Here is a 5,052-nt window from a genome sequence, read left to right as displayed (position 1 = left end):
CGGAGGCTCTAGAAAAGCGCTATATAAATGCAATCCATTATTAACAAACACTAGGCAGATAAATATGTGACTGTTTCCTCTTAAAAATAAAAATAAATCCTGTGTAGGCCTCACCTATGGGGTTGACATCAAAGAAGCTAACAGGAGTGTGGAGCACAGCACTAAACATGCTGTTGTGAAGAGTCTGAGCTGATCTCACCAGCCCATGAAATATCACCAAACTCCTGGCAAAACCAAAGACCACAGCTGCTGCTGTCAAACCTAAAAGTAAACACAGCAGGACTATATTAAAAAAATAGTTTGGTATTTGATTTACAGCAGGATATTCTACCAAGTAATATAACATAATGGACACTAAACACATGGTAGTCAACAATAGTATGTGAAGATTTCAGTAAGAACTACAGGACTGAAAGGCTTACCTGAATAAATGCTGAGGTAAAAAGAGAGATTAAACTCTTGGTATGAACTAGTAACATTCATTCCACTTTTAAGGCTAACAGCAGTGACTCTGCTGTTTGTGCCGTTTGTAAAATCATCTCTTGCCCTGTCAGGTGAGAAGACAATTAAACAAAGTGTGAAACATAAGAACATCACTTAAACAGTCTAATAAAATGTTCTGTAATTAAATGAATAGAAAAGTAAGCTACTGGCTCTACAGAACTGGACTAAAGTCCTGATCTACCACTAATTTCTTTATACTTTGCTTGGAAAATGGGACACACGTGTAGTGAGTTATTGAAAACATACATAGAAATGCAGAACAGAAGGAAAAAATAGATTTATTATTTTTTTGCCTTCCCACTGTCCCCAAAGCGCTTGCTGTTTTATCAAATCTCTTTGTAGGGCCTTTACATTACAATATATCTAAAAACGTTTTAGCTCCTTAGAAGCAAATTATAAAGAAATGAGGTGTATCTCAAGACTTGCACAGTATTACACAGTACTAAAAGTGTGTTGAGTTCTCACCAGTATACCAACCACCAGTCCTGAAGGATATATGCCACCTATTGAAAAGAAACAAACAATAAAAAAAAGGTTCAACTTGGTTTTGTTTCTTATGTTCACAATGCATAAAAACATTGCATTAAAAATCTCCATTCACTTGCTAATGGTACCATAAGAAGTCTGTGACTTACCTCAGCTAGAATACTGAGAAATACTATAACCATTAAAACCAGAAGGCTACAGCCTGCCGTGAAGTATGTAAAATAAATGTGACTGCTGACATTTCCTTCAGCTCGTTGTCTGCAATAGTTTGAATAGCTTCAACCTGCAAAACAAGAAATGATCCAGGCACATCTTTATACTTGAACATAGTTTTACTGTTTGTAATCTCAGAACAAAGCTGACACTTCATGATAGTGCATCTAAAATAATATTAGTGAGAAATATATATATCATGAAAACCTCAACTCAACAGAACACCTTTAGGATGAATTAGAGCAAGGACCGTGAGCTAGTCCTTCTTGTCTGACCTGATAAATGTGTTTCTGGATGAATGGTCAAATGAGCAAATACTTTTGATAGTATAGTTTTTTCTTATATATTTATTACATGTAACGTGAAATTTGACTGAAAGGAACCGTAGAAAACCGTAGGAAAAGGTGAGAATTCTTTCAAAGCTGTTGAAAGGATTGTCAAGAATAGCTGATTTAAGAAATTGGGAGACCTCACATGGAGCGGAAATGGACACATAAAGATGAGCTGAAAGCTGCCATCAAAGCAATCTTAGCTTCAGTAACAACTTTACAGTGCCTGCATGCTGATTACCTACACACCACATTACATGGATGCAGTAATTCAGTGTTAAGTGTATAAGTGCAGTGTATATGTACCATCCATTACCATATCATGTACCATGAATGAACACCACACAGCACCATATCAGCTCAATAAAGCACTTCACTCTCGGACTGCAGGCTTACTTGTTGTTGCTACAATATTTGGAAGGCAGAGCCTTCAGCTTTCAGGCCCCTCTCTGTACAGCCAGCTTCTAGTATGGATTCAGGAGACAGACACCATCACTACTTTTAAGATTAGACTTTTTATAAAGCATTAGTAAGAGCTGGATCAGGTGACCCTCAAGCCTCTTTTAGTTACACTGCAATAGGTCTAGGGTGCCAAGATGCGCTAAGTGTTTCTTCTTCACTCATCTTTTTTTACTTTTTAAGAGGTTGAGGATTTGAGATAGTTGATTTGGGGTTAAATTTTCTGTGTTGTTTTAATTTTCATACATTTTCATGATTTTATTACTTCACCCCTTCACTTCACCCGTTGCCTACTGGTGGTGGTCAGAGGGCCCGGTGGCGCCAGTGTCCGGCAGCCTCGCCTCTGTCAGTGCGCTCCATGGCAGCTGTGGCTACAATGTAGCTTGCCATCAGCAGTGTGTGAATCTGTGTATGAATGTGTGTGTGAATGGTGAATGACTGAATGTCGTGTAAAGCACTTTTTGGGTCCTTAAGGACTAAGTAAAGCACTATGCAAATACAGGCCATTTACCATTTATTAACACATTAACTAATTACTTAGAGCAGGGGTGCCCAATCCCAGTCCTCGAGAGCTACCGTCCTGTAGCTTTTAGATGCATCCTTGTTCAAATCAAATGAATCAAATGAATGGCTTGTTATCAGGCCTTTGCCAAACTTGATGGCATGCTGAAGAGGTAATCAAACCGTTTGATTCAGCTGTGTTGGAGTAGGGATGCATCTAAAAGCTGCAGGACAGTAACTCTCGAGGACTGGGATTTGGCACCCCTGACTTAGAGTAAGTGAACTTCTCCAATACCTACCTGAAGTTAGCATATCTTTTCTAGCCAAATGGCTATCAGATAATATCTACAAATGTCACATATTAGAAGAAGTAATAAATGGACTTGTTTATATACCATGGTACCGTATAGAAACTTTAAAGAAAAAGAGAAAGGACAATGCATGGGGGTCTATGAAAATTAATTACATTTTTAAAAAACTGAAGGTAAAACAACACTATTTTGTAAAAATAGCAATGTTCAATCTCTTTAGTAAATATACATACAGGAAGATGGTCAGTGTAGGTGCTTTCTAGTGGAAGGGGGCAGTTGAGGAAACAGTGTGAACTGTGAGAATCATTTGTCCACCGACTTTGTAAAGACAGTTTTTCTGGGTCAGCAAATGGAGACAATTGCTCCTGCTCCTCATCACGTCTCAGCAGGGACACCATATCGAGGTCAGAGGACTGCAGCTCACTGTAGCTTCCCTGGACCATGATTTGACCCTAAAGATGCAACAAAGGAAATCAGTTACTGGACATCTAGGCTGCTGTTCTTTTGGTATATGGATAGTCCAATGGGGGGAAAGGGGGTTGTTCACCGTTTGTAACCCCTGTAGGCTCTACCCTACAGGGGTACCCCAAGACAAACCTTTGCACTTAACCAAGTGAATCTGGAATCTGGGACTCTATAACCCCCTAAAACCCAGTGCATACAATCCTCATCTCCCTTTGAAACACGGGAACAGGTAGAAGTCAAAGGCGTCAAAGGCTTCAATGTAGGAAAGTGTTTACTGAAACTTCTCCAAACAAAGAAATCAAACTCATAAAACCCGAGAAGAATGAGTACTGAGGTCAATCTTAAGGGTGGGTCTGTATGGTCAATGAAACTTTGGAACTCCAAATGTGTGCTCCAAACACAAATACAAAACATCTTAACCACACGGAAAACCATTTTATAAATCTGTACATCCAAACCTAAATAAATGCTGCTTGTTTACGCACAACTTCAAGTTCAGAAATTTGATTATGTTCTTTCAAAAAATCTTCCTTTGCACACAAATATCTAAAAATACACATAACCCTTTGCCTCACTTACAAAACCTTAAGTGCACATGCACGAATCATTCATTACATACAGGTCACATCGCATGTCCACATAGGGTTTTGAGACCCAGGTAGTTTCACACAGATCCACAAATCTAAGCTGTGTTCAAGTCCCAGCAGAAAACTGGGACATCTGTGCTTCCACTGTCCACTGTTCCATTGCCAAGGTTTGTCTGACTTGATGTCAGCTGAGAGCAGAAATGTCCAGGATTAGCAATTAAGCTAACAATAATGTTGCTGTTTTCAGAGAATAGTAAGATTAACATCAAAGTTTTATTTCACATTAAATGGATTAGCATATACCCACTTCAGAGGATGGTCCACAGTCCTGTACAACCATGGTGTTGTGAGTGAAAATTAAAGTGATGTTATGTGTATGCACAGAAAGATTTTTGAAAGAGAAGATGATCAGATTTCTTAAATTGAACTTAAAAAGTTGTGCATAAATGATCACAATGCATTTAGGTGTGGATGCACAGATTTGTAAAATACTTTTACCTGTGGTCAAAATGCTTCGTATTTGTTTCGATTTTAGAAATGGTTGAAATGTCACCATTTATACATATATACATATATAGGATTATGACTAACACTGACACAAGCGACAGCATTAAAACCACAGACAGATGAGTAGCAGTTATGTCCTTACAGTGTAAGACAGCTCTTCTGAGAAACCTTGGATCCTGGCATTCGTGGTCCTATATACACATATCACCATCTAAACAACAGGTTCTCAACAAGTGCAAATACATCTAATGGACTAGAGCTGCCCAGTTTACAGCTAAACCAGCCCCAAACATTCTTTTAAAAAGCCAAAGCCCCAGCAGGCAACCCACAGGACCGATAATGTCCAGGTGCATGAAACCACTAAACTGTCATGATTCTGGGTCTTCTGGCCCAATGTTTTGAGTATGTTTATGTTTAAGTTTATTAGGTTCTCTAAGTTGTGTCAGCTGTGTCCCTATGTGTTTCCACTTCCCCTGATCACCTCCAGTGGGTGGTCGTCTGCTATGTTCATGTCATGTTTCCAGGTTTTTCTAGGAATCCATGCCAGGTCTAAACGTTCAAGATTTGTGAGGTCATGAGTAGTAATACGATGGCACCTATCCAAGATGGCGGCCAACCAAACCGGTTTGACAACCGGTTTGACCGGTTTCGTGTGTGTGCGCATGCGCGTTCAGCAATACGATGGCACCT

At 39.3% G+C, this 5,052-nt stretch overlaps 1 pseudogene; it reads right to left on the bottom strand.

Annotated features, from left to right (window-relative positions):
• LOC102209201 (multidrug resistance-associated protein 4-like) overlaps nucleotides 1-5,052 on the bottom strand; it is a 43,885-nt pseudogene that overhangs the window by 10,489 nt on the left and 28,344 nt on the right.

Source organism: Pundamilia nyererei, unplaced genomic scaffold (assembly GCF_000239375.1).
Source record: "Pundamilia nyererei isolate P.nyererei 1_Seehausen unplaced genomic scaffold, PunNye1.0 scaffold00141, whole genome shotgun sequence".
Taxonomy (NCBI): Eukaryota; Metazoa; Chordata; class Actinopteri; order Cichliformes; family Cichlidae; genus Pundamilia; species Pundamilia nyererei.
Note: the sequence above shows the minus strand (reverse complement) of the source record. Positions and strands in the feature narration are given on the sequence as shown.